Raw genomic sequence first — 24,980 nt, forward strand, 5'->3', positions numbered from 1 at the left:
CTCGACAAAAATTAACATCGCCAACCGTTGTAGTCATCATTAAAATACGGTCCGGTACCTAGCTTAATAGTATGCGGTACCATTTGGTACACAACACGATTACCTCTAGTTCGCTTAGCCGGTATATAGGACAGCAGATGTTACAATTCTGTCAAGTTAAGGCCGGTGGTAGCGCCCTACCTTCAAGGTCTCTGTGACGTTACCTTTCAAAAAGGCAAGGCAGTTCGTCCTTCTCCCTGTGCTGATCTGCCTCACAATGGAGAGTATTCGATTATAGCCGGAATGTTCTCCTGAGCTTTCATTCATTGAAATCATCTGGCCATGGATTTCCGAGATAGTGGCACATTATCTGTCGCCAGCCAATATGACTGGTGTGCTCTGGCATACAACTGACGAAACAGTGAATTTTGTACCCGCATTTGTTGTTTAAATTGCTTGGCTGGAACCACTGTTCCTGCCAGAGGTTGTAGCTCATTGTATTAAATTTTTTACCCCACATATACTCTAATAACTTATGAATAGTACCGTTTATTCTTCCTAACACACTGTGCATACACAATAAGTAAAACTGTGTTACTTGCTATCATTTCTGCTATTGCAATTGTGATGGACAGCAGTGTACATCCAAGGAAGAGATTCCGTACTTAATGAATCTTCTAATACTGATTTTCATTCCAAGCTCCTGATTATAGTACGCTTTGCTTACCCTTGGACGCAACGCCTACATCAGTCCACGACCAAGAATACCCTGTCCAAATAATACAAAATGCCTTGCTCTCACCCCTGTGCACTCCACCCACCGAGCCCCCCCCCCCCCCCTCCCCTCCATTCACACCAGTCACTGTGCTCAAAGACGAATCTGAGATCACTGTTTGATGCAGAGTCAGACATTATCTTACACTTTGACTTGCATATATTCAAAGCTCTGCATATCACAAACAACTCGAAACCGACATATCTGATTTGCATACTTCATTCACTTTCCATCACACGACACTTTCTCTAACGAGGAAACCTCATATATCTTGACCTTTATGAAGTTGGATTCACTAGATTACAGTACCCGTTCTATAGTTGTCAAATTTGCCTCACTTTCTATGACAGTTTAATGTACGACTTTCGAAACTCATTTATCTTCCCTCTCATAGCTAAGAAATCATTTCCCAAAGTACTGCCATGATCTGACCTTCACATCCGTTTTCAATACATACAATCTTTCCTGCCTAGCACACTCCGGAAAATAGAATGCCATATCTCACCTACTAAAGCAGAAAATTCCATTTCTGACATACTTTTGACACCCCAAATACATTCTAATAACTCCTTACGTTCTACGATTACATCTAATGATATCATCTGCATCATGAGCACTATCCTTCAAAATATTCACTCAATCCAAAGAGCCATAAAGCCTCCATAGATTAGTCGGACAACCTGCTTCATTTACTATGACAACAATAAGATACTGGACGCAGTTCTGGAGGACGCTGTGGCAGATTTAACATCTAACTATTTATATATAGGATGTTGCATGATTTCCTGAAAATGCTTAAGTCAAACGCCGAGAAGCTTCCTTTGAAAAGCAGGTAGCTAAAATACTTGTCCATCCACCCTCGATCATAATTTGTGGTCCATCTGTAATGATCTCGTTATTGGCGGAACTTTAAACAGGAATCGTTTGCTTCCTTCTTCCGCTGCCCAAATACCCTCGTATAAAGGATCCCTTTCACTGTGGCTTTTCTGCTGTATCGAACCCTCTCGTCTTCCAAACCACTTCTCTACATACAAATGTGTGATAATGGTCACCGTTTTTCCCAGCACTACGATTACAGCTTTACTGCTTTGTCGGCACTAGACTAATGTTTATTGAACTCAGTAATAACAAACAGAAAATAGAAATTAGTTCTCAGCAGAGTATTTCGCCAAATAGTTTCTTATTCGCTCGCAGGCCACATTTCATCCGAGGAAACGATGTAGGAGAGGAGTGACTACGCAAGGGTGACCCGCCGAGCTTCACGTTACTGGCGGCTGGCTAATGATCCACTTAGCACTGCCCCATGGGTAAAGATCGGCCCTTAGTAGCATAGGCATCTCCACGTTTGCAATCGATATCTCTGCCGTATACCAAACCCTTCCCTCGCGTGACAGCTTCTCCGTTTGCAGGATTTGTGTTTAGCATCCTTTTTGGAAGTCATCACCTGGATATTAGGTGCGGGCGTAGCTGGCAAAAGTCCACTTCGCTGGTAGTGTTTGTCGCAACATCCTTGCTTGCACACCCAGAGCGCACCTCTCCCCCCCCCCCCCCCCTTCCAGATACATACAAGTGCAAATACAGCCATTAATTGTTTACTATCACTTGTTGTGGTGCTTGTAGAGGTGAATGAACCTGTATTAAAGCAATCCACGCCTTCAACCATCCAGGCTGAGGTACGGTAAAAGCTGATTGTAATTCTTAGCCAGATGGAGCCCAGGTCACTTGCATGGGTAACTTCCTAGGCAGTGACACTAGTCCTGTAGTAGTAGTGGGTCATCTTGCTCATATGGTGGGGGCAGTGGCACATGTGACTACCATGGCTAAGCTGATTTTGATGTCTTCAATGGGCATCATCATTGGTGGCCACTATATACCTCTGTCAGCTGCGTGGCTGTTCACATGATGTTGGACGTTTAAGGAGAGAACTTCCTAACAGTCCATACCCATATTAAAGTGACAGGGCGAAAACGGATGTTTGAGGCAGAGTGGAGTGGTTTCTGTTCAAGATGCAGTAACGTGATTTCCAGTGGAATATTACTGCATGTTATACTAAAATTAACTTAAAAATAATGCCCAATATTGCAATCTCCGAACAGTTCTCTAAAGTACACTCAAGTAAGCCCCAAATAATGCGGTTTTTAGTTTAATTTAAACAGTAAAAATAATCATCACAACCCGTTGTTTTATCTGTGAATCATTCTACTGAGTTCCTGTGAAGGACTTTCATGCTGAGGCTATTGGTTTCTAGGGACCATATTGCAAAGAATTTCAGGTGTAAAATAGCCAGAACTGAAGTTTTAGCTTCTGAAAAGCATGTTAACGATCACTTGACTACACATACGGTACACTTTTGCGGCGAAATTTGTTGATTTGCCGGGTAATTTCAGTCGCTTGCAGAACACATTTAGCCCAGTAATTTACCACGCCTAAGATTTCTTGCAGTTCTATGAGAGCTAAACGTCAATGCAAGATGCTGAAGGGTTTGTTTATAAGCTTTATTTCAATCGATTTCTGCTAATATTGATAGTTTCTACAATGATGCGCAGAAAGTTCTGGACATAGCGCCAAGGAAATATATGACGGTTGCTATGGGAGATAAGAATGCTAAATCCGGAGATGCACCTAAACCACAAACTACATGAAAATTTAGTTTAGGCCAGTGGAAGTCCACAGGAGAAATGTTATCAGAGTTCAGTATAGAAAATTCACTGTAGATTGCCAACATATTTTTAAAACAGCAGAAAAATCGGCTACACACTTGAATATCTCTAAACGGACTATGCCGGAATCAAGTCGACTACATATTAGGGCAAATGATGCGGGAAAGTTTCGTACAGTAGGAAAATCAGACCGCGAATTCTTAGCAGCCAAAGCGCCGATAAATTTGAAGAATCTGATAACAGCATGCAGACCACTGAGGTGTGATACTAAAAATATTCCAGCAAATTACACTATAGAAACAACAAATACGTTCAAATTGCCTGACTGCGGGAATAATTTAAAATAACAATTAAAACAGAAGCAGGGACAACCATTCCTACATTCTAAAAGCGAATCAGGTCATCATGACTCTCAGATAAGTCACTGAAACTGCCAGATGGAAGATGTATGAGAGCAGAAGGAAATCTCAGTAGCACCAGAAGACTACATGGTGAATTGAGAAAACAAGCTAGAAACGACAAAGAGAAATACATCAGACAGAAGTGTGAGATAACAGAACGACATAACAAAGGATGGGAGAAAAAGGAACATATTCAAAGAAATCAATGGTCTAGCCAAAGTAGTAAAAGGCGTAGTAAAAGGTAACAACAACGAGACAGTAACTGAAAGATGGAAAGAGTATGTGTAAAACCTATATAAAGACAAAGGAGAGATGAAAGACAATGGAGACAGCGTGAGCAGTTACAGAAGAGGAGGTTAGATGTGCCAAAAAGATAGTGGTAGAAGAAGAGCGCCAGGGTTTGACGACCTTGCAATCGAGCTATTAAAAATGCAAGAAAGGGAGTGATTGAATTAATAATAGCGGGGTGCTATAATTCTTTCTATCTTCATATGGCCTACAGAGCTTTAAAATACCATTTACATATCACTCCTGAAGATAAGGAACCCAAACGTTATGAAAATTTCTCTGATACCATATGCTAGCAAGATTTTCCTTACAATCGTCTAGGATCAACTAACGTCATACATCGACAGAGAGCTACTGAGGGAACAAGCCGATTTCAGAACGGCCTGATCACCAAGGATCCAAATAATAAACTTAAGATGAACCACGAACGAAGCCAGAGAATATCGAAAAAGAATTATTTATCTGCACAATATACTTAAAAAAAGTATTTAACTGTATGTCACTCAAAAATATGCGAAGTACCAGGCATTATAGGCTTACCAGAGCAATTTATGCACCTATTCAGAAATCAGTTCAAAAATCAAGAAGCAACAGCAGAGATACAGGAAGAATCAGCAGATATGGAGGCCGACTTACGACATGCCGATTATACAAGCCTACATCTACGTCTACATTTATACTCCGCAAGCCATCCAACGGTGTGTGGCGGAGGGCACTTTACGTGCCACTGTCATTACCTCCCTTTCCTGTTCCAGTCTCGTATGGTTCGCGGGAAGAACGACTGACTGAAAGCCTCTGTGCGCGCTCTAATCTCTCTAATTTTACTTTCGTGATCTCCTCGGGAGGTATAAGTAGGGGGAAGCAATATATTCGATACCTCATCCAGAAACGCACCCTCTCGAAACCTGGCGAGCATGCTACACCGCGATGCAGAGTGCCTCTCTTGCAGAGTCTGCCATTTGAGTTTGTTTAACATCTCCGTAACGCTATCACGGTTACCAAATAACCCTGTGACGAAACGCGCCGTTCTTCTTTGGATCTTCTCTATCTCCTCCGTCAACCCGATCTGGTTCGGATCCCACACTGATGAGCAATACTCAAGTATAGGTCGAACGAGTGTTTTGTAAGCCACCTCCTTTGTTGATGGACTCTCCCAATGAATCTCAACCTGGTACCCGCCTTACCAACAATTAATTTTATATGATCACTCCACTTCAAATCGTTCCGCACGCATACTCCCAGATATTTTACAGAAGTAACTGCTACCAGTGTTTGTTCCGCTAACATATACTCATACAATAAAAGATCCTTCTTTCTATGTATTCGCAATACATTACATTTGTCTATGTTAAGGGTCAGTTGCCACTCCCTGCACCAAGTGCCTATCCGCTGCAGATCTTCCTGCATTTCGCTACAATTTTCTAATGCTGCAACTTCTCTGTATACTACAGCATCATCCGCGAAAAGCCGCATGGAACTTCCGACACTATCTACTAGGTCATTTATATATATTGTGAAAAGCAATGGTCCCATAACACTCCCCCGTGGCACGCCAGAGGTTACTTTAACGTCTGTAGACGTCTCTCCATTGATAACAACATGCTGTGTTCTGTTTGCTAAAAACTCTTCAATCCAGCCACACAGCTGGTCTGATATTCCGTAGGCTCTTACTTTATTTATCAGGCGACAGTGCGGAACTGTATCGAACGCCTTCCGGAAGTCAAGAAAAATAGCATCTACCTGGGAGCCTGTGTCTAATATTTTCTGGGTCTCATGAACAAATAAAGCGAGTTGGGTCTCACACAATCGCTGTTTCCGGAATCCATGTTGATTCCTACATAGTAGATTCTGGGTTTCCAAAAACGACATGATACTCGAGCAAAAAACATGTTCTAAAATTCTACAACAGATAGCCGTCAGAGATATTTGTCTATAGTTTTGCGCATCTGCTCGTCGACCCTTCTTGAAGACTGGGACTACCTGTGCTCTTTTCCAATCATTTGGAACCTTCCGTTCCTCTACAGACTTGCGGTACACGGCTGTTAGAAGGGGCGCAAGTTCTTTCGCGTTCTCTGTGTAGAATCGAATTGGTATCCCGTCAGGTCCAGTGGAATTTCCTCTGTTGAGTGATTCCAGTTGCTTTTCTGTTCCTTGGACACTTATTTCGATGTCAGCCATTTTTTTGTTTGTGCGAGGATTTAGAGAAGGAACTCCAGTGCGGTCTTCCTCTGTGAAACAGCTTTGGAAAAAGGCGTTTAGTATTTCAGCTTTACGCGTGTCATTCTCTGTTTCAATGCCATCATCATCCCGTAGTGTCTGGATATGCTGTTTCGAGCCACTTACTGAGTTAACGTAAGACCAGAACTTCGTAGGATTTTCTGTCAAGTCGGTACATAGAATTTTACTTTCGAATTCACTGAACGCTTCACGCATAGCCCTCCTTACTTACTACTTACTTTGACATCGTTTAGCTTCTGTTTGTCTGAGAGGTTTTGGCTGCGTTTAAACTTGGAGTGAAGCTCTCTTTGCTTTCGCAGTAGTTTCCTAACTTTGTTGTTGTACCACGGTGGGTTTTTCCCGTCCCTCACAGTTTTACTCGGCACGTACCTGTCTAAAACGCATTTTACGATTGGCTTGAAATTTTTTCCATAAACATTCAACATTGTCAATGTCGGAACAGAAATTTCCGTTTTGATCTGTTAGGTAGTCTGAAATCTGCCTTCTATTACTCTTGCTAAACAGATAAACCTTCCTCCCTTTTTTATATTCCTATTAACTTCCATATTCAGGGATGCTGCAACGGCCTTACGATCACTGATTCCCTGTTCTGCACATACAGAGTCGAAAAGTTCGGGTCTCTTTGTTATCAGTAGGTCCAAGATGTTATCTCCACGAGTCGGTTCTCTGTTTAACTGCTCGAGGTAATTTTCGGACAGTGCACTCAGTATAATCTCACTCGATGCTCTGTCCCTACCACCCGTCCTAAACATCTGAGTGTCGCAGTCTATATCTGGTAAATTGAAATCTCCACCTAAGACTATAACATGCAGAGAAATTTTATGTGAAATGTATTCCAAATTTTCTCTCAGTTGTTCTGCCACTAATGCTGCTGAGTCGGGAGGTCGGTAAAAGGAGCCAATTATTAACCTAGCTCGGTTGTTGAGTGTAACCTCCACCCATAATAATTCACAGGAACTATCCACTTCTACTTCACTACAGGATAAACTACTACTAACAGCGACGAACACTCCACCACCGGTTGCATGCTATCTATCCTTTCTAAACACCGTCTGTACCTTTGCAAAAATTTCGGCAGAATTTATCTCTGGCTTCAGCCAGCTTTCTGTACCTATAACGAGTTCAGCTTCGGTGCTTTCTATCAGCGCTTGAAGTTCCGGTACTTTACCAACGCAGCTTCGACAGTTTACAATTACAATACCGATTGCTGCTTGGTCCCCGCATGTCCTGACTTTGCCCCGCACCCGTTGAGGCTGTTGCCCTTTCTGTACTTGCCCAAGGCCATCTAACCTAAAAAACCGCCCAGCCCACGCCACACAACCCGTGCTACCCGTGTAGCCGCTTGTTGCGTGTAGTGGACTCCTGAACTATCCAGCGGAACCCGAAACCCCACCACCCTATGGGGCAAGTCGAGGCATCTGCAGCCCACACGGTCGCAGAACCGTCTCAGCCTCTGATTCAGACCCTCCACTCGGCTCTGTACCAAAGGTCCACAGTCAGTCCTGTCGACGATGCTGCAGATGGTGAGCTCTGCTTTCATCCCGCTAGAGAGACTGGCAGTCTTCACCAAATCAAATAGCTGCCGGAAGCCAGAGAGGATTTCCTCCGATCCATAGCGACACACATCATTGGTGCCGACATGAGCGACCACCTGCAGATGGGTGCACCCTGTACCCTTCATGGCATCCGGAAGGACCCTTTCCACATCTGGAATGACTCCCCCCGGTATGCACACGGAGTGCACATTGGTTTTCTTCCCCTCTCTTGCTGCAATATCCCTAAGGGGCCCCATTACGCGCCTGACGTTGGAGCTCCCAACTACCAGTAAGCCCACCCTCTGCGACCGCCCGGATCTTGCAGATTGAGGGGCAACCTCTGGAACAGGACAAGCAGCCATGTCAGGCCGAAGATCAGTATCAGCCTGAGCCAGAGCCTGAAACCGGTTCGTCAGACAAACTGGAGAGGCCTTCCATTCAGCCCTCCGGAATGTCTTTTGCCCCCTTCCACACCTTGAGACGACCTCCCACTCTACCACAGGTGAGCGATCAGCCTCAATGCGGGCAGTATCCCGGGCAACCACAGTCGTAGTCCGATCGGGGGATGCGTGGGACAAGCTGGCCGTCCCCGACAAACCCCCATCAGGACCCCCACAGTAATGCCCATTGGCAACAGCCTCAAGCTGTGTGAGCGAAGCCAACAATGCCTGAAGCTGGGAGCGAAGGGATGCCAACTCAGCCTGCATCCGAACACAGCAGTTGCAGTCCCTATCCATGCTAAAAACTGTTGTGCAAAGAACGTCTGAACTAATCTACAGAGAGCGCAAACAAATCGACACAAAATTTAAACGGTTATTAAAATACAAGATTGCCTAGTAAATGTAGTAATGCTGCTACTTGCGCACTGCTGACACACTGCTCGGCGGCGGAAGGAGACTACGCGATTTTACACTATTCAGGTACTAAAACGCGATGCTACAACTCTCAAATACTATAATGCGCCCGAAATTTATGAATTAGACAATGAAAGTACCAAAAACACGCAAAGAAATTAAGAATTAAACTATGTAACAAAAGAGTGAGCTAGGAGTATACGACTTGCTGCTGCAGCTGCTTATCCAACGGCGGCAGGGAGCACACTGACTGACCAACCGACACTGGCCGTTCAAAACAAAAACAGAAGACAAACGACTACGCGAATTCACACTATTCAGGTACTAAAACGCGATGCTACAACTCTCAAATGCTATAATACGCCCGAAATTTATGAATTAAACAATGAAAGTACCAAAAACACGCAAAGAAATTAAGAATTAAACTATGTAAGAAACGAGTGAGCTAGGAGTATACGACTTGCTGCTGCAGCTGCTTATCCTACGGCGGCAGGGAGCACACTGAGCCTTAGAGAAGGCGGTGAGGAAGACATTAAAAGTGTGCTGAAAGAAATACGAAGAGAAAGTGAAAACGGTGTGTAACACCTACACCCCAACAGAACAAATAGTCATGTCACGGTTGCCACGTATAACACTACTGCTTCGCTTGTTATATCGGCACGCAGTTTAACCTAGTGCCGACAAGGTTTATTTCTGTCACAAGGCATTCACGTATAACTCTATTGTGGTAGTAAATTTGCCAAATAGGGCCTAAACTTGCAGTAAATGTTACCTTCTGAAAGGAGTTTAGTAAATTGACCGAGTTTACCCAACGGAAAAATTGTTATCGAACCTTAATTTCGTAATAACAGCTAATTTATAATACGATAGTTAACTAATGCATCAGCTATGACTGTGTCCACTTTGAAAGAAACTGATCGTTGGTATGTGGCTAGTGTTAGAGTCTGCAAGGTATGGTTGTGCATGAGCAACACTTAATTTCTAGAACACTGAAATTCATAGGAGAGGGTCTGCTTCCTCAGTGTGATTCAGATGGCTTTCTACAATAGACACTAGCCATTTGGCCGCGCTTCTACATCTTCATCTACACCTACACCTACACATATACTCCGAAAGCCATCTTGCGGTGCGTGACGGAGGGCACTTTCCTGTCCCAGTCGCGTGTGGTTCGCGGGAAAACGATTCCTGACAACCGGGCTCAAATTCCCTCTAATATTTCCTCCGTTGTCTTTTTGAGAGATATACATAGGAGCGACCAGTAAATTGGCTGACTCCTGCAGGAACGTGCTCTCTAGGAACTTTAACAGTAGACACGGTGATGGAGAACGCCTCTCTTACGGAGCCTGTCACTGTGGTTGGCTGAGCATCTCCGGGAGGCTTTCGCTATTACTGAATGAACCTGTACCAAAGCTGGTTGCTCTTCTTTGGATCTCCTCTATATCCTCTATCAGTCCTGTCTCGCACAAATCCTATTGTGACGAAAAATATTCAAGTACTGTTCGAACTAATGTTTTCCTAGCTGCACTATGTGATCAAAAGTATCCGTAAATCTCTAAATACATACGTTTTTATATTAGGTGCATTGTGCTGCCACCTACTACCAGGTACTCCATATCAGCTACCTCAGTAGTCATTAGACATCGTGAGAGAGAACAATGAGGCGCTCCGCAGAACTCACGGACTTCGAACTTGATCAGGTGATTGGGTGTCATCTGTGTCATGCATCTGTACGCGACATTTCCACACTCCTAAACATACCTAGGTCCACTGTTTCCGATGTGTTAGTGAAGTGGAAACGTGAAGGGATACGTACAGCACAAAAGCGTACAGGCCGACCTCGTCTATTGACTGACAGAGACCACTGATAGTTGAATAGGGTCGTAATGTGTAATAGGCATACATCTATCCAGACCATCACACAGTAATTCCAAACTGCATCAGGATCCACTGCAAGTACTATGACAGTTAGGTGGGGGACGAGACAATTTGGATTTCATGGTCGAGCGGCTGCTCATAAGCCACGCATCACGGCGTAAATATTGGACGATTGAACAATGGAAAGACGTTGTGTGGAATGACGAATCTCGGTACACAATGTGGCTATCAGATGGCAGGGTATGGGTGTGGCGAATTCCCGGTGAACGTCATCTGCCAGCGTGTGTAGCACCAACAGTAAAATTCGGCGGCTGTGATGTTATGGAGTAGTAGTGTTTTTCCTTGAGGGGGCTTGCACCCCTTGTCGTTTTGCGTGGCACTATCACAGCACTGGCCTACATTTATGTTTTAAGCACCTCCTTACTTCACACTGTTGAAGAGCAATTCGTGGATGGCGATTGCATCTTTCAACACGATCAAGCACCCGTTCATAATGCATGGCTTGTGTCGGAGTGCTTACACGATAATAACATCCCTGTAATGGACTGGCCTGCGCAGAGTCCTGACCTGAATCCTATAGAACAGCTTTGGGATGTTTTCTAACGCCGACTTCGTGCCAGGCCTCACCGACTGACATGGATACCTCTCCTCAGTGCAGCACTCCGTTTAGAATGGGCTGCGATTCTCCAAGAAACCTTCCAGCACCTCATTGAACGTATGCCTGCGAAAGTGGAAGCTGTCATCAAGGCTATGGGTGGCCCAACACAATATTGAATTACAGCATTACCAATGGAGGGCGCCACGAACTTGTAAATCATTTTCAGCCAGCTGTATGGATACTTTTGATCACATAGTGTACTTCCTTTGTTGATTGACTACATTTCCTGACGATTATTCCAATGAATCAGTCTGGCATCTCGTCGTTCCAATTCACACAGTTCCGTACGCATCCTCCTAGATATCTTATAGGAGTAGTTGCTTCCAGCGACTGTTCTGCAGTCTTGTAATCGTACAATAAGGAGTATTTCTGTCTATGTATCCTCAGTACGTTATATTTGCTTCCGTTGAGAGTCAGTTGCCATACCCTACAAAGAACTTTGATCCTCTGCAGGTCTTCCTGCACTTAGAAATAATTTTCCAGCGTTGCGACTTCTATTGATACTGCATCATTCGCAAAAAGCCTCATGGAATTCCCAACTATCTCTACTAAGTCATTCACATGTGTTATGAAAAGTGACGGTCCTATATCAGTCACATAGGGCACGCCGGAAGCTACTTTTACATCCGAAGACTTCTCTCCGTTCACAATGACAGGATGTGTTCTACTTGCAAAGAATTCTCCAATCCAGTGAGGCAGTTCGTCTGATATTTCGTATGGTCGTACTTGTTTTTCATTAGGCGGGAGTGCGGAACTGTATCGAATGCCTTTCCGAAGTCAAGGACAACGGTATCTACCTGGGCGCTGTATCTACTACTTTCTGAGTCTCGTGGACGTACAGAGCGAGCTGGGTTTCACACGATTGTTGTTCTCGAAACCCATATTGGTTTCTACAGAGCAGACGTTCGGCCTCCAGAAGTTTCATAATAAATGGGCATTAAAACATGTTCCAAAATTTAACGACGGAGTGACGTCAGAGATATAAGTCTTTAGTTTAGTGGCGTCTGTTCGCCGACCCTTTCTTGGAAAAGAGAATGACGCCTGTTTTCTTTCCCAATCATTAGGAACACTTCGCTTTTCTATAAACCTACAATATATCGCTGCTAGAAGAGGGGCAAGATTTTTCGTATCGAACTGGTGTCTCATTAGGTCCAGTGCCCTTCACTCTGTTGAGCGATTTCAATTGCTTTTCTATCAATTGGTCGCTTATTTCGATATTTGTCATTTTACCATTCGTGAAACAGTTAAGACGTTCAGTACATCGGCCGTTTCTGTGTCATTCTCTGTTTCAGTGGCATTATGTTCATACAGGGTCTGGTGAGATGGTTTCGATCCGTTTATTGATTTAATGTAAGACCAGAGGTTCTTGGGATTTTCTGTCATGTTGACGGATAGAGTTTTACTTTCGTATTCGTTGAACGCTTCACACATGGTCCTCCTTTGCGCTGATTTTGTCTTCGTTAAGTTTTTGTTTGCCTATAAGGCTTTGGCTACATTTAAATTTCCAGTGAAACTTTCTTTACTTTCCTAGCAGCTTCCTAACTGGTTGTCAAAAACAATGGGTCTCTTCCATCCCTCACAGTTCTATTAAGTACATGTTTGTATAAAGCACATTGTACGATGCCCTTGTACATTGTCCATTGGTACTCGGCATTCTCAGTGTTGGAGATGAAATTTTCGTGATGATCCGTCGGCTAATCTGAAAGACCTTCCTTCCCTTCTTTGCTTCCAATCTTTACGATATTACAATGCCTGTGTTGTTAAGAAGAACGATGCAATGTTCCTTCGAACATGAATGCATGTCAGAAGGGATATTGCATCGTTATTATTAACAACACAGGCACTGCAATATCGTATTTATCCGCCTACACCAGGCGGCGACTTTCAATTAAAATGTCCTCTCCTGTACGGGAATTATATAATGTGTGCACTACTACAGGTTGTGACACAGGAACGACGACATATAGAAGTCTACGTCGGCTCGTGAGTCATACACGGGTAGCCAAGCGGTTGGCTAAAGCGGGAAATCCGGGATCTAGTCCCGGTCTGTCACAAATTTTCACTGACGTCTTTCCTTTATACAGTTGATGGTTGTCCTTGTTCGCAGGTGAGTACACATTTCACGTATTCCTTTTTATGACCGTTCTAGTGATGATGTAACGGCCTTATGACCACTGATTTCCAATTCTACGCTAACTGATTCGAAATGTTCGGGTATGCCTGTCACCAGCATGTCTAATACGTTATCTTCACTAAACGGTTCTCTGATTAACTGCTCAAGGTGATTTTCGAATAAGGCACTTAGAACAATTTCGCACAGTTCTCTGTCCCTACCATCTGTCCTGATCACTCGAGTCTCCCAGTCTGTAGATGGTACGCTAAAATCTCCACCTGATTTGCCTGAGTACAAATGACGGGCCCGCTTATGCACTGCCCTTTTACCCGTATCTGCGACACTACCTCCATCTTTATATGTGCGTATCACCATGACTTTTTCACCAAGTGAGATTTGCTCCGGGACCTTTCAATAGACGCTACTACAGTTAACTAATGACGGCTGCTACTCTTTCTGGAGTCAAAATTCTTCTTATCGGACCTATGCGTACGCTACACATACTCCGCTGCCCTAGCAGCCAGTTCTTGCGTGTTGCGCCAATGACTACATACACTAAAATGCAGATGGTCGTCACATTGAGTAACATCTGGAACCAGGAACGTAAACATTGTATGCTATTAACAAATTTTATCCTCTCACGTGGAAATTAAAACGTGTTTCTTTCAGTAGTTTGCTCGCTATTCCGCTTTAGCATGTAGTTCAAAACGTTTCCACAGTGTTTCATTGTCCTACGATCACACGTTTTTCGTGGGTGCCATATCAAATGGCGAAAATTTATTTATAACCATCCTGTACATGCAACTGTGTTACTCCTGCTTGCAAATGTTTTAGCGTATCGAATTTCTGCCCAAGCTCAAAAAGCTTGAGCGAACTGCAAGACCTCGTGTAATGATGGATTGATAATTTTAATGGTTCCTGAAGCACTTGCCTATCTGTTGCATATTGAATAACAACGTCCCAAATTAAGAAATCTAAATGCACGGTTTGACATTTATGATAGAAACGAGCACTTATGGCCTAAGCCACGATGATTAGCCACTACGACTCTATAAGACTGCTCTGGCTTCTCCTGCGACTGGTGATGTGCTAGTCGAATGCCACTGCCTGCGTTTGTTTCCGATAATTTGCTGTAAGCAGTTCGCGAGTTTTGAGGAAAGCGACCATTCACGTATCTGCTAGTGGGACATGGTTTCGCAACAAGTTACACACTTCACACCCTGAACAAGAAAGAACGAAAGCCTTCACGCTTTGGAAACCAAGAAGCGCTGCTGTAGCCAAGTGATTTGAGTATCCCTTCTCTCATTTGAATAACAAAATACAGGAAGTGCTGGAAGTAACGCTGTGAGCCAACGACGGGATCCTTAGCTGTTGTCTCGAGTTACCATTTCTAGAATTGTTCCGAAATTTTATGTAGTTTGGGATGTTATTTGTAGAAGCGTCTAATTGTTCCTGCTGTTACTGCGTCATCAACAGCTGGTGCTGCTGTTGTTTTCCCAGAAGAAAGATGATTGCTTGCTCCATCGTAATGTGTTACAGTTCGCTTGCGTAGTCCGACCTTCGTCTTCGACAGTTTTTTGAAGATGCTGATCTGATGTTCATTGGACTCAGTAAGAATACAACCAGCAGTGATCTGTGATAAAAATCAAGTCCCTGATGAAAACAGTCCACTCGAGGCCAAGTCCATAGTGAAGTATTCCTGTAAATACTTTCTTATTCGTGCACAGGTCGACGTTCTGTAAATCCGTCTGAAGAAACGATAAGAGCTGCACTTAAGCCGGCGACACAAGCAGTAGCCGGTGCTGTTCGCGACCGGCATACATAGGTGGAGAAATGGATCGGCCCAGGCAAGTGGCGCGTCGTTCACAGCCGAGGTGAGAACTCTACACAGTCCTCTGATGAGCAGGCGCCTCTACTAACAAAGGTGTCCCTTACCACAGGATGCTAGTGATATCTACAGAGCACAGAAAGTCCGTCATTAATCAAATCATCGCGCAACCTCTACATAATTCCCATACACCTCCGTGTACGCTACGTTGGTACTCGATCCATTTCCCAACTAGTACTGCTTTTGGTCGCTTAATAAACATTACTTTTCAGTCATAACCGCTGTTCCAGCCTCCATCTCTCTTCTTTATCCTCTTCTTCAAAAGAATAAATGGCTCTGAGCACTACGCGACTTAACTTCTGAGGTCATCAGTCGCCTAGAACTTAGAAATAATTAAACCTAACTAACCTAAGGACATCACACACGTCCATTCCCGAGGCAGAATTCGAACCTGCGACCGTCGCGGTCGCTCGGTTCCAGACTGTAGCGCCTAGAACCGCTCAGCCACACCGGGCGGCCTCAAAAGAATAATTACAACTTTTTGCCACTACGTACACGGAGATTCAGCTACGCCAGTCACCTCAAATATTTCCAGAACCGTCTAAGGTATCCTAATTCCGCTTTTTTACGCAGATAAATTGTGAGAAAGTTCTCACTAAACACGTATAATTTAATTTCATAACTATATTAATTACAGCGATATTGGTATCAACTTCGCTTTCTCAAATGGAAATATAGCAGTTTATGCTGCTAGTATCGTAGACCCAAAGGAGCTGAAACCAACGGCGTTTCACTCTTCAGAATGCGATTATTTGTTTCGGACCAATTACAATATTTAGAACTTAGGATTTCTACGTTTTGTACAAGACACCGATGGCCATATTATGCCAAAGTTCTTGCTGTCATACCCACATAAGGAAATACAGCGTGTCGGTGGAGGGGGAAACGAAGAATTTTACCACTGCAATAACGGTGTAAAAGGTGCGCTGAGGAAATGTAGCTTTCATTCCGTGTGTATCGTTCACAAGTGTCGAGTGCTGATTAGTTTGAAAAAAATATGACTATCTTTTATGAACGCAACGGAAACTAAATATGCTACTTCTTTACTGAGAATGCAGAACGAACCCGAACAATTGAGTTATATGCACGAAGATATTCCGACAGAAGATGTCCAACAAGAATGACAATTTAACGAATGTACGAAAAATGTTACTGGAAATGCACTGGAATCCTACACAGAAGATAAGAAACAAACTTGCAAACAGCGGAACGAACAAAACTGATGTTCTTGCAGATATTGCTCGTAATTCACATGTTAGAAAGACAGAAATTTTGGGATCCTTTGGAAAAAGTGAGGCAAGCGTTTTTTTTTTTAATTTTCCCCGTATCATGTATCATTTCACAGTATATTAACATGCGGGATTGCAGAAGACACAATTCTGTCAGTCTGTTCTCATGTGACACGCTGGCAGATGACGTTCACCAGGAATTCGTCATTCCCACACCCTGCCATCGGATCACCACCTTGTATACCGTGATTCGTCACTCCACACAACATTTTTCCATTGTTCAATCGTCCAATATTTACGCTCCTTACACCACCGCTCGACCATGAAATCCAAATTGTCTCACCTCCCGCCTAACTGTCATAGTACTTGCAGTGGATCCTGATACAGTTTGGAATTACTGTGTGATGGTCTGGATAGATGTCTGCCTATTACACATTACGACCCTATTCAACTATCAGTGGTCTCTGTCAGTCAATAGACGAGGTCGGCCTGTACGCTTTTGTGCTGTACGTATCCCTTTACGTTGCCACTTCACTATCACATCGGAAACAGTGGACCTAAGGATGTTTAGGAGTGTGGAAATCTCGCGTACAGACGTATAACATGAGTGATACCCAATCACCAGACCACGTTTGAAGTCCGAGAGTTCCACGGGGCGCCCCATTCTGCTCTCTCTCGCGATGTCTAATGGCTACTGAGGTCGCTGATAAGGAGTACCTGGCTGTAGGTGGCAGCATAATGCACCTAATATAAAAACGTATGTTTTTGGGGGTGTCCGGATACTTTTGATTACATAGTGTATATTTTATTGGGCTCCTGAGAATACGCAATGGCTGAGGTAAATTGAACTTCAGAGGTAGTAGGTATTAATGTTTGGTGCAGTGTTATTGGAGACTACGTGATCAGTCCTAAATTCATTGGCAAAGACTCGTAAGGGGCCCACTGTGTTAACTGAGTCGATGTTTAGGATCTGATTTGTTGAAATTATGCCTTATTACATGAATATTTATAAAATAATAATCAATTTTATAACTCAATCTGACCGTCAGTAGTAAGAAAAGAAGCCAACATAGTAGAACACGATTAGAATAAACTGCGCAACTTGAAACTGGTAGGCATAGTTTACATGCTGAACAACGCGCGCTGAGAAAATAATTCGGAAAATTCTATCAAGTGTGGATGTGGTCAACTTATAGCCAAGCACTGTGCGGCCCTTGAATGTAACCACAATACTTCCATCTGAAAATGGTCTATCACCGAAAATGTGTTATCCAAGCATTGAATAATGGTGTCGTTGACGGACCAAACCTGGATTCACGAGGCTTGTTCAGAAAGTAAGTGTACTACAATTTTATGTTTCTTTTTAGAAAAAGGGTATTTAAAAATAGAGGATGTTGTTGATAAATTTGTTGACTATTTTTCCTCATAATCGTTATCACGTTCAATGCATGTGGTGAGTCGTGTCACAAACTTGTTTATACCTTCTTAGTAGAACTCTTCCCCCACTTCAGTACCTCTTTCTGTAGCTGCTCGTCGGTTTATAACTTAAATCCACCCATTTTTGTCTTCCGGGAGATAGAAAGCTGATAATCTGAAGACCCCTAGTCAGGGGAATACAGGGCGTGGTTCAAAACATCCCAACGAAATGAGTCCACCATCACCTTGGCGGCTCAGGCTGTGTGAGAACGAGTGTTATCGTGTAGCAAGCGCACTCCTCTTGTCAGATTTCTACTTTTCTTGTTTTGAATGATCCTCCTGAGTCTTTTGGAGCCTCACGATATGGTAGTGCATTGATAGTCTCTCCCTGAGACAGAAATTCGACCAAAACGATGCCTTTTCTGCCCCAAAACACTGGGGCCATGATGTTTTGCCAGAAATTGTGATTTTGAATTTTTTGGGAGATGGGGAATTGATGTGACGCCACTGTGACGACTATCTTTTTAGCCTCAGGCGTGTTTGAGCCACCCACGTTTAATCTCCAGTGACAATAATGTTCAGAAAATCCTCACCTTTCAAATCCAGTCTATCAAAAACCTATCGGGCGCCACTGATCCAAGTTTTCTTTTCCTGATCTTTCAGCTACTTTTGGACTCATCTTGCGCATAGTTTTCGGTATCCCAGCGTTTCTGTGAGTGTTTCGTATAAGAAAGTTCTGGAAAGTTGAGGAAACATCATATAAATTTCGTCTTCACGAAGAGTTTCCTCGATTTCTTGTACCAACTCATCTCTCAAAATGGAAGGCCTTCAACTCCTGTGTTCATTATGAACATTTGTTATGCCTCCACTTAACTTCCTAAACCACTGAAACACCTTCGCTGTAAGCCGTTTTGATTTGTGAAAATATTTGTGTAGGTGTTATTTCTTTCGCGAGTAGGAAGCGGATTAGAGCACGTGGCTCGCTCACCGAAATCTTTCACGCAGCTGGATACTAGGGTATTCGGAAGATAAGTTTCGATTGATCTCGAAATGGAAACCATTTTGATAATCAGAAATATTTTATCTGCAACAGTTAGCTACAGCTTTCACCCACGGCTCTACATCGTCACCACTCCGACTTAGACATTTGTCGTAGCGTTGTACCAACTTCCCAATGCCCTCATCATAGAAGCCGCCTGTGCCTCCCGCCAATTCTCTACGCTCACCTATAGCTCATTGTCTGTGCGTAAATGTTGTCTTCATAGCCAGTTGTTAATGTGAGCAGAGATGAAACACAGAGGGAGCCAATTACGGGCTGTACTGCGGGTGATCAATCACTTCCCATCGAAAATGCTGCAGGACCATTTTCATTGCCCCTGCAGATTGCGACCGAGAATTGTCACGAAGAAGGGACCGTATGACAATTCTGTAATGTGGGCTGCCTAACATCAGGCGAAATCTCTCACCAGGACTTCATACTTGGCGGGAGACACTATTTTCTACGCATCTTTATGTGAACACCATGCACTCAGAACTGAAAAGAGCGAAGTGATGCAACCGACAAGCCTACCAGAGACACTGTCGAACATGTATGTGCAAAGCTTTATTAGATTTTCACAGTGGTTTCCATTTCATGACCGATCGGAACTTACTTTCCTAATATCCCTGGTATTACAACATGAGTTAACGCACTACCGTGTTCCTGTGATGTGTGCTCTGGTCAGGGGTTCCCCCCTCTACCAGTCAGTGCTTCCAAGCCTCAAAATAGAAAAAAAGACCCACAACCCGCTGTGGTTATAGTACACTTATTTTCTGAACATGCCTCGTACTACTTCAAAAGCCCAGGGCATCATTACTCTGTCCTGTAACAATTATTTCCTGATTAAGTACGTACGCACACTGCCAAATTCTGCCACAGCCGTCTTCATTCCGGAGATAGTGCCTAAACTTAACTTGCACGACCTGAAAATTAGTCATGCAGTAGAACTTGATATTTATTACTAATAACGTGGGAGGCTGTATGCGCTTCATCTATTTCATCCAGTGTACTACACATAGTCATTGAATAGCCAAAGGGGGATATTGGTACCAGGTATGCTCAGTATGGTGTCACAGAAAACATACATCAAAATTACGTACGAAAATTAGGTAAACAACTTGGGAGAACAGAAATGGTTGACAGTAATACTGAACTGATACTCTGTATTAACTTCAGAGTGATTAATGAATCGAATTTCTAATAATCACGGAAACACATTTTTCTATACACTTCTTTCATTAAGGCACTCACTACTCTAAAATGAGGTAAGGAATGACAAAACTGAGTGCATAATGCATCGGATTAAGTAACTACGACACGATCATGTGAACAGCTTCCAACTTACGGGAAACAAAGTACTTCTGTGTCTATGCAATTCCTTTCATCTAAATACGAGATAAAGTAGCCATTCATCACCAGATCACCATACAAAATGCTCGCAGAATAAATGTGCGAATACGAGTATCACACGACTGAAATGCGACTGAATGCGAAGCAACCAAAACACCCAAAGCTAAAGACAGGCACAACCTCCGAATTGCTCCCGCTTCCTCATCGCAACGTCCGCCATGAAATGTGAATTTAAATGGGGCCTACTTGATCGTACAGTGCTCTCATTGGCTGAAAGCAAGTGGAACTCGCCAGTGGTGAAACACGTTACTAGAGCAGTGCATAACCGAAAAAATTACTCAAATAACTTGAAATATCTATCGAATACCTATTACAGGATACCTTTGCGAAAACTCTGCAAAACCATTTCATGGTCGAAAGGAAATAATACCCTGAATTATTTGAACGTTCCAATTACCATACCTATTTCAAGCGTATTTTGTGGAAGTACAGGGCATTATAAATAAGAGCACGTTAACAAGCTCAATTTAAGTTCAGCAGAATACCAGTCAAATACACAGAATAGGTAATGCTACAGGACAACATTTTGAAAATACATTATATGATAAAGAAGTACACTATATGAAACTGTAATTTACATTTATTAAAAACGAAATAATTGGTAACAAATACGAAGAAGTAACTTCTATTGGACAACAAAACAAAACGAAAAATATTTAAATAATAGGAATGCATGACGAAACCATGGAAATGTTTCAAAGCACAGTCGATACACGAATGAATACAATCAATATTACAGTAGATGTTATTCCATTATTCACCAATAGTAATTTTTTTAGAGTAGTCTACTTATGCACATACTCTTAAGTGTCATATATTTTCATTGTCATATAAAATAAAATTCTGAGTTTCACTAAAATGGCTTAGTTACAGAACAAAGAGAGCACCTGGAAATAAACAGAACTTAAATATTTTTAATGGTAGTAAAAATCTGTCCATCATTAAACCTTCCAGAAGATAAAAATTAAATCATTTAACACCATCAAAATAAGTGCTATTAAAGGTTGAATGACTGTCTAGTATGGCATACATAGAATCGCCAACAACTTATGATTGATTGAAGCAAACTCGCAGTATTTTAATCCTTGGAACTAATTTACATTTGTAATGAGAAGAACCAAAGATTCTTATTCAAACTACAACATCGGATTATTTGTATTTTGTACTGATACCTGAAAAGTAGGAAGGACACAGTATAACGTCCCATCTACGATGACGTCCTTGACCACGGGGTAGAAGTTCAGATTGAAATAAGATTATGGAAGGAAATCGGTTTTCTCCTTATCAGTGTAATGATACAGCCATATTACTTAAGCAATTTAAGAAAATCACAGAGAAGGTAAACATGGAAGGCCAGGCACGCAACTGACAACCATTCTCCCAACTAAGAGAACATGTTTCTACTACAGCCTCACCTCGCTCGATAATGTTACAATTAATATTTCGAAGATCGGAGCTATTGTTGTTATACATCGTTAGTGATTACAAAGTAAATACAAAGAGGACCGTAACAGAATCACGTTTGTATGAACAAACCTTTACTTACCAGTACGCCCAGTACTCTATCACAAACTACGTATTAAAACAAATGACATTCGCAGAATAAAGTAACACCTACAAAGCCAGTGAATATTGTATCAGACTATGTTGATAAGGATTTATAATAAAACATGAGTGGCCAATGGTCTACTAACAGCGAAGTTTAGATTAGTTAGCGTACTGAAACTGAGAGTATTTCCTGAGTTTTGAAACAGATCAAGGCATAGTGAAACCATGATCAAAATTACCAAGGCATTTTCATTTTATAACTCAAATTATCAATAACTTTTTTAAAAATATTTAACCCAAAATGAATATATATATATATATATATATATATATAAGGTATGACAATTTGGATGATAAAATGAAAATGCCTTGATCATTTTGATCATGGTTTCAGTATCCCTTGATACTTTCCTGCTGAGTGGTTGGTATTTATAAGATGCAGACTATGAGTTGATTACTGTTATTTAGATTAGCATTTTAGTTAAATTACTCTCTTAACTAGTGTACTGTTGGTCCAAAATCTATCTGATTGCATCCTGCTCAAGGAATCTCATACACGCCTAAATGATCATATACTGACGTTTTACCCAGATTATGTGAGATCATAATCGTAACGGTATTCTTTGCTGAAATGCTATTTTTACATTTCTCGAACTGCATATTTTATTCTATCAGTGTTGTATTGATGAATTAAAATATTACAGACTTCATTTTCTTTTCCTGAACAATATTCTCAAGAATTATTTTATCCACAATTAAGTTCATAATTGTTTTAGTATAAATTGTTTATAGTTTTAAGATTATGCCCAAATTTAGCTGCAGTGTCACATAAATGATCTGAATTACCTGACATTTGCTTGGTCGACTGTGGGAATTTTACTGTGCGATCAACCAATGTGTGTTAGAATTTGTGTTATGACTGACTGACTATGTTGCATGTGGGGCAGTGAATAATGTCATCTGAAGTCGTTGGTTTATGGATACCATGGAAGTCATGATTGCATCTTAAGTTTGTGATGCTCATAGGTAAAAAGTTAATCCTCTCGTTATTTGCACACTTAACTGAGAGACACTTTTTACTATTGTTGTTGAGGACTGAATAAAGTACATTAAATTCCTTAGAAGTGCCAGTGAAATATATGATAGCTTTTTCTACATACTTTCTGCAGTAAACCACTTCCTGCCATAGTAAATTGTTCATGAAAACACTTATTTTCAGTGAGTTCCATAAATATGTCAAGTAAAGGGCCAAAGCAACATGCCATTGCTAATTCTGTGTTTCGTTTGTAAAATGTTCCCTTCCACGAGAAATAGTTATGGGTTAAAGCAATAGTATGAAGCTAAATAACTAGTCTTTCAGCCTGTCCTAATTTTGTCTGTTTCAGTAAATGAAGCTCCTTGTGTAATTTTTATGTATTTAATTAGAGTCACAAGCTGAGATGCTATTTTTGATTGAATGTTTTGCTGTAAATGTACAGTACTTATTAATAATGGATTAGTTCTAGATCATCACTTTAACATAATTAAAATAAATTTGAATAGTTTCCAGCATCATATGAAATTACACCATAAGGCTTACTTTGCTTCAGAACATCGTATGTTGTATCATTGTGCATAATTAGAACGCCTTTGTATGAATTCCTCGTAAAATTCTAAGCGACTCACTTTTTCCGGACGATATTAGCGTATTGACTGCAACATGCGGTCAGTTTCGAGAATTGTGCCAATACATATTCGCCAACAGTTATCCAGAGCTAAGCACTGATATTTTTCCAGGAGCATAAATTCAGAACGCTACCTGAAAATTTCTGCTCCTCACTGGAAAATATTAGCGCCGTAACAGTTCATTAGCGAATCTCACCGATAATGATAAACACAGAAACACGTATTTTACATCTGTTGTACACGGCATCTTGTAGACCACAAGTTTAAATTTCTGACAATTGTACAACCTTAGCTTTGACCGGGCGACATGTATTGTAGTGGCCCAGCATGCTGTCAACACTGTGGATAAATTAGTACGCTTTGTTACAACCATGCAATAAATACGGTTACCATTCAGTGCTGGGGTCATATTGCATGTTCCAATACTCGTTCGCCCTTACTTATGACCCTCTTCTATTCAATAGCAACCTTGTTATACCATTCTTATTATAATATGCTCTATTTGACCCGAAATGGTGAAGTTGTTGTTGTTGTTGTTGTGGTCTTCAGTCCTGAGACTGGTTTGCTGCAGCTCTCCATGCTACTCTATCCTGTGCAAGCTGCTTCATCTCCCAGTACGTACTGCAGCCTACATCCTTCTGAATCTGCTTAGTGTATTCATTCCTTGGTCTCCTTCTACGATTTTTACCCTCCACGCTGCTCTCCAATACTAAATTGTTGATCCCTTGATGCCTCAGAACATGTCCCACCAACCGATCACTTCTTCTAGTCAAGTTGTGCTACAAACTCCTCTTCTCCCCAATTCTATTTAGTACCTCCTCATTAGTTATGTGATCTACCCATCTAATCTTCAGCATTCTTCTGTAGCACCACATTTCGAAAGCTTCCATTCTCTTCTTGTTCAAATGGTTCAAATGGCTCTGGGCACTATGGGACTAAACATCTGTGGTCATTAGTCCCCAAGAACTTAGAACTAATTAAACCTAACTAACCTATGGACATCACACACATCCATGCCCGAGGCAGGATTCGAACCTGCGACCGTAGCAGTCGCGCGGTTCCGTACTGAGCGCCTAGAACCGCTAGAGCACCGCGGCCGGCTCTCTTCTTGTCCGAACTATTTATCGTCCATGTTTCACTTCTATACATGGCTACACTCCATACAAATACTCTCAGAAACGTCTTCCTGACACTTAAATCTATACTCAATGTTAACAAATTTCTCTTCTTCAGAAACGCTTTCCTTGCCATTGCCAGTCTACATTTTATATCCTCTCTACTTCGCTCTTCATCAGTTATTTTTCTCCCCAAATAGCAAAACTCCTTTACTACTTTAAGTGTCTCATTCCCTAATCTAATTCCCTCAGCATCGCCCGAGTTAACTCGACTACGTTCCATTATCCTCGTTT

This window comes from Schistocerca americana, chromosome X (genome assembly GCF_021461395.2).
Source record: "Schistocerca americana isolate TAMUIC-IGC-003095 chromosome X, iqSchAmer2.1, whole genome shotgun sequence".
NCBI classification, from domain to species: domain Eukaryota; kingdom Metazoa; phylum Arthropoda; class Insecta; order Orthoptera; family Acrididae; genus Schistocerca; species Schistocerca americana.